Source organism: Acomys minous (genome assembly GCF_964271855.1).
Source record: "Acomys minous genome assembly, chromosome: 15".
Classification (NCBI taxonomy): domain Eukaryota; kingdom Metazoa; phylum Chordata; class Mammalia; order Rodentia; family Muridae; genus Acomys; species Acomys minous.
In genome coordinates this window covers 37,479,621-37,492,384 of record NC_140497.1, presented here as the reverse complement: position 1 = coordinate 37,492,384, position 12,764 = coordinate 37,479,621, and the positions used below count along the sequence as shown (strand labels likewise).

The window sequence follows — 12,764 nt, the reverse complement described above, 5'->3', positions numbered from 1 at the left end:
ACTTCAGATACGTTTTATACAATTCTCCTTTGCAGTCTCCCAGTGGTGGACAGGCTGGGCCTCCCACTGTTCTCTGATCACATCCTCTGTTCTCCTGCCTTGACTGTGTTCCTCACTACATCTCAATGAACCCATTGACAATGATTCCTTTTCCTCTGGTACACTCCTCCAGACTTAACCAACCAAGGAGGTTTGTGCTCTACCAGAACTTGCAAGATGGCGCTAGAACAATGTTTCTCAACCCGTGGGTCACGACCCCTTCAGGGAGGGTTGAATAGTCTTTTCACAGGGGTCACCTAAGGTTATCCATCATAACAGATTACAATTTATAACAGTAGCAAAATCAGAATTAAAAAGTAGCAATGAAAATAATTCTGCAGGCAGAGTCAACAGCCTCACTCTGCCAAGTCAGGGTAAGCAAGTCCTCAATAGCTCCTGCCCTGCAAACAAGTCTGGCAGAAATATTAGGCCAAAAAGCTGAAGATGAGGCTCCAACGTTATAAAGTGTATTGGGTGACTGGTCAGGCAGTAAACTGTCTTAAGTCAATTTGTACATTTTGGAAGCTGCAACCCACACTGCTGGTTCATTCAGGAATTTAAGTTTTATTCCTTCTCAAGTCTCTGAGGGGCATTGAAGGCAAGATAGTATAGTTTTACAATCAAGTTTAGTTGGTAAGGGGACAAGACCATTTTAGATCAAGATAAAGAAATTATGCTATTAGAATTGAGATAGGATAAATATTGAATCTCATTCGGAAATTTAGACCCAACAAGACAGGAAAGACACTTACTTCAAACGGGTCGAAAGCAGATGGCCAAGTCACTATGAATGTAACATGTATAGAACTCATTATTCTCATGATTGTCACATGGTTCTCCCTGCTGTATGTAGTTTGTCTTATACATGCGTAATAATATAAAAGTATAAAAAAGTTCTGTGATTAAGGGGTCACCACAACATGAAGAACTGTATTAAAGGGACCACAGTGTTAGGAAGGTTGAGAACCATTTTTCTAGGAGAAAAAAAAATCCTTTTTTCTTTTGAATCTCCTTTCTTTTCTCTCACAGTTCTCTCTGTACATCTCAGTCTGTATGTAGACTCTGAAGGCTCAGCTCAGCCTTAATTTGTCATTAAAACTTCCCAATACCTACAAGAGTGCTTACTTAAATCTAGGGAACACTGAGAAATATTTACAAATTGAGGGAATGAATGAATTTGTAGCACAGTCCACCTGTTTGCAAATATAGCCCTAGCATATTTGTCTGTAAGTGGTTTCTGCGTGAGAGAGATTTAACCAGCTTCTCTAAGACCTGAAATAGCTACCATGGTTATGTGTATTGAAAGAGCCATAACTTAAAGAAACCTTCAGTAGGAGGTGATTATAATGAGACCCATCTATAAGAGCCTCCTCCATTTAAATTATTCAAATAATTTGGTTCAAGCATCTATTAACACTGGTAGTAACTCTTACACACCTTGTATTTGCGTTTCCATAAAGGATACTCTAATAGGCTCAACCTCTCTGGTTCTGTTCCCAGTCCCTCACATATTACGTGTTCCTACCTCCCTTACCAAGAGAGTCTTTGAAAGAATGGGGTCATGGCAGATATTCCTGATAATATTTCAAGGGCACCAGAAACGTTTTATGCATCTCATTACCCAAGCAGAGCCAAAATAATAGGAAGGTTTTGATCTGGTAAGCAAACAGGTGACCAGAAAAAACAAACTTTAATTTTTATAGTTGCAAATGTAATTTTATGGGGCTGTTCCACCCAGCCCGAGAGTTGGATGATTTGGATCTTTCCCACACCCTCCTCCACTTCTGGCTCGTCTCCAAATTTACTTGATAGTAGACGCTTGCTTACACAGTGAGATAAAAACCCAAGGCAGATAAAGGAAAGAGAAAAGTCACTTGCCTACCTAAATGTTTTAATAATGAGTTTATACCCATTTCTTTCTTTTGCTATGTTTAAGTTCTCAAACCTAAAGACAGAAATTTAACTCTCTCTCTTTACTTGGCATGTGAGTTATAAAAAGAAGGTGTAAATGTTATATTTCATGGTAGGTTTGTAAAGAAAAGATTTCTTTAAGGGAAGAAATTAGTATTATTATTTTTAATAATATTCATGTTAAAAATTCAAAATTGAATATAGTTGGTAAATAGGCCCTTTAGAAAAAATAAATGAATGCTTTATCTACCAAACTTGCCTAGCTGATCTCCTTATTATTCAGAATAAAGTATGTATGTGTGTGTGCGTGGAACATAATTATGTTCATGTGTGTGTGTGTGTCAATCACATAGTTTTCCCACTAATTCTATAAACCAGAAGATTAAAACGTCCTTGTCCTTGCTGACTATGAACTACATTAAAAAGTATCTATAAATGTCCTATGAAGTGAAAATGCTCATGTTTTAAATGCACTTGCTCAGTGTAAATCATCTGCTTTTGGCAACTGTGGAAGCTACATTTGTCAGGACTGAGGAGGGCCTAGTTTTTCCATTTTCCACATGAAGAGGCATAAAGGAGCAGTACCAGTTTTATACAATTGAAGGAAAGATATTTCTCCAGGATCAATGGAAAGTTAGCTATCCCAGCATTCTTAGATTTGATTAAAGTGTCTGGCATACAATTAAATATAAATCACAAGGCAGTGAGTATATCGTCTTTAAAGAAAGCATCCTGGAAATGCGAGGGATGGTTTACCAGAGGGAGAAGTGATGAGCATTTTGTTGCTTGCAGGTAATATTCAGAGTATGAAATGGAGCATGAGCCTGGCTTTCTGCAGAGTGCCAAGCACTTCCATTGGAAGCCATGAGCAAAGCTGGCAACCGGATGCCTTGTTTGGCTAACGTTTTACACCTGTGACTACTTTCTATAGCCAGAGCTCAGATAGATAGGAAACACTGGATGCAAGAATCGATTTTCCCAGGATAGACCTTAATTACCTACCCGCCTTGCCTTCTATCTCTGTCTCCCTCTGCTTCCTTCTCCCCGTTTGTTGTTATTTTGGTCCTTCTGTCTCCTCTGAAAAGTCATCAGAAGAGAGCTCCCACTGAAGTACATGAGCCGTTCACATTGACACCCTCCTCCCCATATTAAAAAAAATGGCCTTTTTGAAGTAACTTCAAAACTATCCTATCAATCAGAAATTTGCTTTTTGAGTAGGAGTTATAAAGGCATCAAGAGGAAAATAGTCACTTAGATCTCTGTTTTGATTGGCTGAGCCCTTTTAAATAATTTATAGACGACTGTAATCACAATATTTCTTGCCTGATGAGCTTCTATACCAGAATCAATGATGGGGAAAAAAACCAATACACTAAGTTGTTGCTAGCAACCCCTGAGGGAAACGTTTTCTACCAAGACATCCTTACTAGAACTATTGGAGGTCTGGAAACGTAACAAAAAATTTTTGAAATTATGAAGCCACTGAAGGAAACTTTTGCTTGTAATCACCGCCGTCTCTTTCACAGCATGACTCGATGACAGCTTGATAGGTTTATTGCAGCTGGCATTGGATTGCTTTGGCTCGCTAAATGGCAGCTATCTCATATGCCCTTGATTGTGCTCAAATTAATCAAAGGCTTTTGAAGTGATGGCTTTTGTGTACAGGGGGAAGAAACACCGTTTTGAAGAGTGTTGTTGCATCTTACAAAAAAAGATGCAGAGATATAAAGAGATGTGAAAGGAGAGCCCCCGCTGCGTTGCTTGGTCTCAGGAAAGACCGGGCTTTTTCATAGTTTTCTAATAACACCAGCTCCTAATTGTGCTGAAAGTACATTAGCCCATTGGGCACATCGCTAAGACTCTTCTCCAGCAAAGCATTTAAAATATATGACATAGGAGAGAATAAAATATCAATCTAAATTGCCTGAATGTAGTGCCAGAAAAGTATATGGGGGGCATATGTGTGTATGTAGGTATATATGTACACACACATACACATACATTTTGTAAAGACATCAGTCAATTATGTTAGTCTTTGGGTGGAGATTGGTCAATTTTGGAGCTTGAAAAATGTTCACGTTTTGTGTTTAAACCTGATTACAAAGTGGCCTTGCTTTTGTCTTCTGCCATGCTAACAGAGTGGCCTTGCCTGCTGTTGATATATCATAAAATCTCCTGTGTTCAACAGGAGAAAATAAGCCCTAGTCAAGACACTGGAAAGCACAGAAAGGACCCATGGCCAGCTGACAGATCCCTGTCACCAGTTCCTAATGTTCAGGGCTGCTTTTCCTATCTCTGTCCCATGGCATTTTAATCTTTGCATGTGTGTGTGTGTGTGTGTGTGTGTGTGTGTGTGTGTGAGTGTTTGTGTATATGCCATGTTTTTCCATTTTTACTTGTCATGAGGAAGGAAGATGAAGAATGACTGACTCATACCACCATGAGTTGCTGATTAGGCTAAGCCTTCCTGTCCAAAGCACCTGCAACAATAGGAGGGAAATCAAAATTAATGAAAAATGATCCTCTAACTCAGTGTGCTCCATTCTCTTCAATGACCCAGCTAAGCTCTCATGGAAAGTAGATTGCCTAGAGAGGGACATTAATTATTTCAGGCCACTGGGTTACAAATGCATTAAGGCCACTGGGTAGTAACTGACATTTGAGGACAGACTCAGTAAGTGGTCACAAAGAGTCCATTTAATTGATAGTTATGTAAAGTTATGGGCTACCTGTCACATTTATTTATTTAATTCCCAGCACTGACTCCAGGGCCCTTACTACAATGAGTACCTCTGGGCCGTGATCTGCAATATTCCTACCTTTCCTGGAAAGCTTTTTCTTTGAAAATGGTTCAGAATAGTTTTCTTCCACAGAAATATGGGAAAATTAAAACAGGCTTCTTCTACTATTTTATTCATATAGAAATTGAAATGGAGAGTTTTAGAAAAGTAAGGTGTGAGAAAGAGCTGATAAAGCCATTACTGGTTTCTTACTTGGATATTTTGTAAACTTCACTATAAAATTCAATGAATTAAATACCATATTTTATTCACAGCAAAATATTCTCAATTACAGAAGACACAATTACCATTACATGTCCTCTCAGAAAAGTAAAAAGAGTCAGTTTGTAAACATTCTCTCTTTAAGAAAAATGTAGAAAATACATATATACCTTACAATACAGTGATATTCTAAGTGGAAAATTCAGGATCAAATGTAGGTTAATTGTTGTTGTTTTAGGAAATAACCTGACCAAACTGAGGGTTAAAATTAGTTTTTCCTGAGCTTCTCTGTTTCGTTCTTGCTTAATTTTTGCTACTAGTGTCATCACATTTCTTATAAGGCATAATCCATAGTAAATGTCTGTTTGTGACCCCAGGACTTTTTCAGAAATTGCTAATTATACTATGTAAAAGAGTTCTATGTAAAGTAAAGAACAAAAATAATTGAAAGAGAATTTTCTCCATAAATACCTAACACAAATGTGTGAGATATTTTTTTTAATGTGGCAACATCCCAGTTATATATGCTTTTTCCTGTGAAGCTTTTACCTCCATAGCACTTCTCTAAAAGCACGGTATGCATTCAAGACCTAATTACAAAATTAACCTTGAAACAAACCAAGTTATCCATAATTATTTAGAAAAATTAAGGGGAGAAAACTAACCAGTAGTTATCTAATAAAGAAGTGAAGGTTGAGTGATGGCAGTACCATCCATGGTAGATATTAATTTTCTGTTCGTTGGTAGTGAAATTATAAAGGTAGCATAATTAAAAGGTGTGAAGGGATCAGAATATAATTTATTTAACTCACAGAATGTCTGATGTGCCAACTCTACTGCCACAGAGTCAGATGATGAAAATATAATATTTCCATATCCTCTCTCATTTGTCTTCAGATAAATGTGAATCCCTACTAAGGACCAAGGCCAGGGCTCGTCTTCTGAGGCTCTCACCAAAGTCACTACTAGGATTTTTTTCATTACTATGCTCCCATTGTGACTTAAAAATGGGAAAATGTAATCAGTGTTTTGTTGATTATTACTCTAAAGCAGTGAATCTTAACCCTAGCTACTCATTACTATCACCTAGGGAGCTTTTGAAAAATCCAGATGCCAAGGCCAGCCCCTAGAGAATTGGATTTAATTGCTTCGGGGTGAAATCCTAGCTAAGGTATCCTTTAAAAACTCCCCAGATGGTTTTAATGTGCACCCAGGGTTAAGAATCACTGCTCTAAAAGAAGATAAAGATCCACAAATTCCACAGCTCATCTCTGCAGGAAGGGGAAGATTTCAGCCACCTTAGACACTCTTTTCTCCCAGAATGCAATTGGGGTATGTTGGAGACAACATGGAGTCCGGAAGCAGGCAGCCACATTCCATTGTTCCATTCCATTTCCTTCTATTCTACCTGGGTAATATCAGTCAGAAAGGGGCTTGTGGAGCAAAAGTAACAATGCTTCCTTCGCTACTTTACAAAATGTGGGGCAGCGTTAAATAAGGCAAACAGGTAATGTGTAGGAAGGCCCACGCGGACAAGGCAACACTGTCATTATATTAGTCTTCCACACCTTATCTCCTAGCACTAATTGACCGTTGTAATTAGGACCCTGAGAGACAAGGATAAGTCTTTAATATTAGTCCTAGTGACTCCTCAAATACAGTAACTTATCAGATGTGTTCCCCCTTTTTCCTGTTAATTCAGAGGAAACATATTTGCAAATGAGAAGTAAACTGTGTGGAGTTTGAGTTGAGCTGTGCTGTTGTCTCTACGTAGTTAGAAGGACTCCATGGAGACAAAGCAAACAAGGCTTCCTAATAGGCCAGATGTGTCTAAACGTAGCTCACACAGAAGATTCTGGTGTGCTGGGTGCTGGCCCATCAGTTGTCCTTCTGAAGCAGCTAATTAGCCCAGGATAGCCTATGTGGAAGTGCTTCCTCTCTGATGAACAACCAGTTCACGCAAGAGTTTCTGGACCTCTTGGTCGAAATCCACTAAGTACAGAATACCGACTCATTCCTCAGCCTTTGTCCAAGGACACATGAGTGACCACTATCCTACTAGAGTCTATAGTCAGTGGAGGAGCCCTGAGAGTGGGAAGAATCATGACAACCTCACTCTAAAGAAAGGGACTACATGAATCAAGGCAGCAACAGCATTCCCAACAAAATAGTCAGATAAAGGACAGTGCCTAACGAGGCAATAATGTCTGTACAGCAGAGCAAATGGGAGTTGCTCACACGAACCATCGATGGTCTATTTGTGTGATGGGCAGTTTCTGGGATGCAGTTAGCGCAGCCCCAATTGAATGTCCTTCCATCCTGAAGAAAGGACTCTCTGTCTACCCAGTCCAGAGGCTTCTATCACAATAGCGCTTTCCCTATTCTGTGGGAGACCCATTCAGCAGCATTCACAGCTTCTGATTTCTCTCAGTACGAAAGGTGCCTGTTTAGTGATTGAAAGCTTATTGCTCATAAAACCCGGTCTTCATGGGAATCCTCAGAGTACCCCATCCTTACAATATCAGATAGCAGGCTTGTTCTTTTTTACTGTCCCCTAAAGAGTACAAGACAGGAAAACAATAGCCCAACTCCTGTGCTCTTTGTGATGTAACAGGTACAGAAAGACCTAATATGTGTTGAGGGACTAGCCTGTATTTAGAGTAAATAGAAGCTTAAAGCTGAGAACGAGAGCCAAAATGTTTATTTCCTACTCAAAGGTAGAAGGAGCACCACCAACCATAATTTAGGATTGCTATGTCCTCTGTTTTTCCACCCTAGAGGTCTATGGCCTCATTACCACCTCTGAGTGATCCCTCAGCTACTGATGGAGGCGGGACATTATGGCCTCTCTTTGACTGCTACCATTTAACGCACATGACATTAATATTGGGTCCACAGCTAGAAGTCCAGTTCGAAGGAGGAAGATCCATGGGTTCCAAGTTCATGGAGGCTTCCATGTGCAGGACCATTTCTATATCGACATTTTTTTTTCATTCTTTTGGATACAAATCTCATGAGAAGTATAAGGAATCATGGCTAAATATCGGTGAAAATTTTACCAGCCAGTGAAGAGGTCCAAAAAGGTAGAAACCAGATTATAGGTCACCATCAGGTAGCTTCAGGTAGACTGGTGAGAATCAGGATCAGAAAGGGTAAACACAGTGTCCACTCACACTGCAGTGAGTGAGAGGCAGGCCTAAAGCTACTTAGCTAAAAAAGGCCATTCGCTGAATAATAGTTTTAGGTCCTGATTGGCATGCAGGAGCCCTCAGAGTCCAGGAGTTTCTCTCTGATGCCTTTCTCAGAGATCTCAGGACTTCAGCATGTTAGATAAGCTTAACATCTTTGGTCCAGCTCCGCAGCACGGACTTGAAAGAAAGATCCAAGGCACTGGTACAAGTGCCAAAGTAGCTTTAGTAGGCTTCTTCAAGAATAGCACAACAACATCGTACATAGGAATCAGGCTAAAGACAAGTTCTTTTTGTTAGAAATAGCTGCCCATATAGTCTCCAAAGGAGTAACTGTGCACTTTCTGGGTGCTTTTGAGGCAGGCTAAAGCAAGAGACAAGAGTCATATCCATGAGGAGTGGTCATCAATATCAACCTTCGTAGGTATCTCTTCAGATGCCCTTTACCTTTGCCTCTTCTTTCCTACTGGGTGTTCAAAACTATTTGGGAGATGTAGGTTCACCATTTTTTTTCCACTGCATTTTGTTTTTGTCAAGGCCAGTTAAAGATTTTGTCCTCAGGGGCTTCCTATGTCCATCTTCCCTGATGTGTCTAGAAAGCACTGTTTCCTTGGTATTATTGATCATCTCTTGCACTTGCATCCTTTCTACTCCTTTTTTTTTCCTATGTGAAGATCCCTGAACCTCATGAGGAGGGGGTGCTTTGTACTTATTCCATAGGGGCCCTAGCTATTCATTGTATTTCACTCTCCCATATTGACTGGTTTGGTGTTTCTGTGCTGATTGTCATCTCCTTCAAGGAGAAGCTTCTTTTAGGAGTCTTAGGTGATATGCTCATTCATGGGTATCACAAGAGTCATCAGGAGGCATTAAATACACAGCTAGTTAGCCCAGGATAGCCTATGTGGAAGTGCTTCCTCTCTGATGAACAACCAGTTCAAGCAACAGTTTCTGGACCTCTTGGTCGAAATCCACTACATACAGAGTATTGATTCATTCCTCAGCTTTTGTCCAAGAACACATGGGTGACCACAATCTCACTAGAGTCTATAGTTGGTAGAGGAGCCCTGCGAGAATAGACAGGGAGAGATAACAAAAGTCAGGGCTGAAATTAATAAAATAGAAAAAAAAAACCCAAATACTTAACAAAACAGAGTTGGTCCATTAAAAAGATTAGCAAATATCTAGCCAAATTATCTAAAAGAAGACCTAAACCAATAAAATCATGGATAAAAATGGAAGTATTACAATAGATAGTGAGAAAATTCAGAAAATCATAAAACATACTCTACAATCAATACTCCACTAAGATGGAAAAATCTAAAAGAAATAGATAAATTTCTCCATATATTGACCTACAAAAATTAAATCAAGCTTTAGTAAACAATTTAAACAAACACATAGCAACCAACGAGATAGAAGCAGTATCTAAAAATCTCCCAACGAAACAAAACAAGGTTCAGTGGGATACATAGATGAATTCTACTAGACCTTTGAAGAACTAATGCTGATACTCTTCAAAGTAGTCCACAAAATAGAAAAGAAAGGGAAACTCCCAAATTCTTTTTACAATGCCAATATTATTACCCTGATAGCAAAGCAGACAAAGATCCAACAAAAAATTAGTCAATCTCATTTATGAACATAATTTTTTTAAAAAACTCACAATAAAATATTTACAAACAGAATTTTTAAATATACAAAATGATTATTCACCAGAGTCAAATCAGCTTCATCCCAGGTATAGTTCAATATAGGTAAATCAATCCATGCAATCCACCACCTAAACGACTCAAGGACAGGAACCACTGTTCATCTCAGATGCAGAAAAGTCCTTTGACACAATCCAGCATCTTTTCATCATTAATGTTTTATCTTTTAATATATTACTTTCTCAAATCTTTTTTGACTCATGCAGTCTTTCCAGATTTCTTTTATATTATGGAAAAATCCAACCTTCACAACTTAGAACAAAGGTTTATCATTAAAAATAAGTCTTATGCATTCTCCACAGTTGTGTAGAGAGCAGAGACTGACTCTGACATGAACTCTGGTGCCCCCTGTGTGACCACTTCCCCTTGCTGAGAAGGCCTAGTGGCACTCAGAGGAAGGGTAAGCAGGCTATCCTGATGAGACCTGATAAGCTGTGATCATATGGTGGGGGAGGAGGTCCCATTCTGTCACAGGCCTAGGGGAGGGGAATAGGGTGAAAGAGGGAGGGAGAGGAGAACAGGAAGATACAAGTGAGGGGATAACAATTGAGATGTAATCTGAATAAATTATTTAAATTTAAAAAAAAGAAAAAGAAAAAAATATATCTTTCCTTGGCAGAAATATCTCAATTCTTATATTCATTTAATATTTTCTCCTCTTATTTACTGCCTGTTCACACTGCCAAAGAAATTTACCATCTTATCAAAGGAGAGTCAGACTAAACCATACAATTACAATCACTATGCATACACTGTAACGCCATGAGGCTTTGTAAGTTGTGAGGTAAACTCAGTGGAAGACAGAACACAGCCAACAGTTTTCTTTCTTGTACAATCCACAGAATGATCTGCCGCAGCTGTAACAGGTTTTGAATGAATGTAGGTAAACAGATAACGAACAGCTTAGCATCATCAAACCTAAGGTTGCAACCTTGTAGAACCAGCTGGGAAACCCTTAACAGGCTTCAAGAACAGCTGAGGCTTAAGGGGGCAGTGCTCTGACTCTTGAGCTATGTTGTTCTACTTTCTCCAAACCACAGTCAGGGGACCAGACTAACTGAGGTTAGGAGGTTTTTGAAGGACATTTTGAAACAAACATTCTCAGCTCTGAAATAGAGGGGGTCAAATCCCCAGCTACAGAAGAGCATCTCAGCGAGCTCAAATAGCACATGACAATGTCTTTATTTCCTTATAAAGTTAAACATGGCATCGGGTACTTTTCTTAAAGGATCAGAAAAGAGAAAGAAAAAGAGGAGAGGAAAGGAAAGGAGGAGAGGAGAGGGGAGGAGAGGAGAGATCTGGGGTACAGAAGAATTGTTGTTGAATCTAGTGAAAATGGACTAGAATTAAAGAATCTATCCTTTGTGAAGCGTACGTGAATTTGGTTAGACAGTCACTATAGTGTTAGGTCAGGCATTGAGAATGGGGCTTGACAAAGAGACAATACAGTTAATGCCCTGTATGGCTTGGGTCCCAGGAACAGCAAGATTGAAGGCAAGACAAACACGTGGACACACAGAAAAACTGAAACAGGAGGGACTGGGCTCTCTGATGAAGAAGCGAAACACCCTGGAAACTCAGTGTGTTTGCTATATACAGTTTAACAAGGAGTGGTTGTTACTGCGTACACCAAAGTAAGGAGGTGAGGTTATCACAGGCAGATAAACAAGGGGTGAGGTATGTACACAGCTGAATCAAGAATGCAAGTTTCACTAATCTGAGTAGGAGCTGTCTTTGGGTGTTTGGGTGTTAAATAGCTGAGGGTAGAAATATACAATTGACTTCTTGACTTCTTTACTTTTCTTTCTTTCTTTCTTTCTTTTTCTTTTTTTTTTTTCATTTTTTTTTTTGAGACATAGTTTCTCTGTGTAGCCTTGAGTGTCCTATACTCATTTTGTAGATCAAGCTGGTCTCAAAATCACAGAGATCCACCTGACTCTGCCTCCTGGGTTCTGGGATTACAGGTGTGTGCCATTGCGCCAGGCTTACGATTGACATTTTCTGAGCACACTATCAACATTAGCACTTAAGACGTGAACCTCTTTCTGGAGGTGGCTTCAAATGTGACAAGACACTGGGCAAAAATGTCACCGTTTTTACCACAAACAGAACTCTGCCTAAAATTGAGCAAGCTTGGATGCAGGCGGAGCTGACGGCCAAACTCTGCCATGACAGGGTAAGCTAGTCCTCAATAGTTCTTGCCTCACAAATATGTTTGTCAAATATATTGGGCCAGAAGGCTCAAGATGATGCTCAAATGTTATAGAGAGTTTTGGGTGACTGCTCAAGCAGCAAACTGTCTCTGTCATATTTTCACGCTGGAAGCTTCTACCTTGCACTTTCTGTTTAGTCGGGTATTTAATTTTATTCCTTTTCAAGTCTCTGATGGGGTTAAAGAACCAGATAGTTTAGTTTTGCAATTAAGCTTAGTTGTTTGGGAGTTAATATGTTTTCAGCTCTAGATAGATGTTTTAAGTAGATAAAGATAAGATATGATAGATATAGCTTTACATTCAGAATTTTAGACTCACTACGATAGGAGAGATGTTTTCTTCAAGGCTGCCAAATACAAGTAGCCAAAACACTAAGAATGTAAAATTTATATAATTCTTGATTGTTTCATGGTTCTTCTTGCTGTACGTAGTTTACTGTACATATGTGTAATAACATAAATGTGTACATAAAAAAGAAAAATAATTGAAAAAAGAGAGAAAGAAAAGAAATAGACTACAGAGAGAGATGGCAGGAACAGGGAAGCAAAAAAGATCCACATGGGACAGTTGTCTTCCCAGTCTTTTGTGCATCCTCTCACCAAGCAGGCATGCTGGGCTATTCAGGTACTCAAGGTGAAATTTTTCATTCTTCCTGATGGGTACTCCTGGACTCTGGAGGCGTTCTTCAAGCATAGGCTG

At 39.3% G+C, this 12,764-nt stretch overlaps 2 protein-coding genes across 12 annotated transcripts in view; one reads left to right on the top strand and one right to left on the bottom strand.

The window, feature by feature from the left end:
* LOC311585367 (uncharacterized protein) overlaps positions 1–5,880 on the bottom strand; it is a 60,504-nt gene extending 54,624 nt beyond the window's left edge. The window contains exon 1 of the mRNA XM_084760485.1: positions 5,765–5,880. The gene's annotated coding sequence lies outside the window, so the exon portion shown is untranslated. The remainder of the gene's footprint in view (positions 1–5,764) is intronic.
* The window catches only part of TENM3 (teneurin transmembrane protein 3), a 2,605,219-nt gene that overhangs the window by 1,684,242 nt on the left and 908,213 nt on the right, over positions 1–12,764 (top strand). The window lies entirely within an intron of this gene.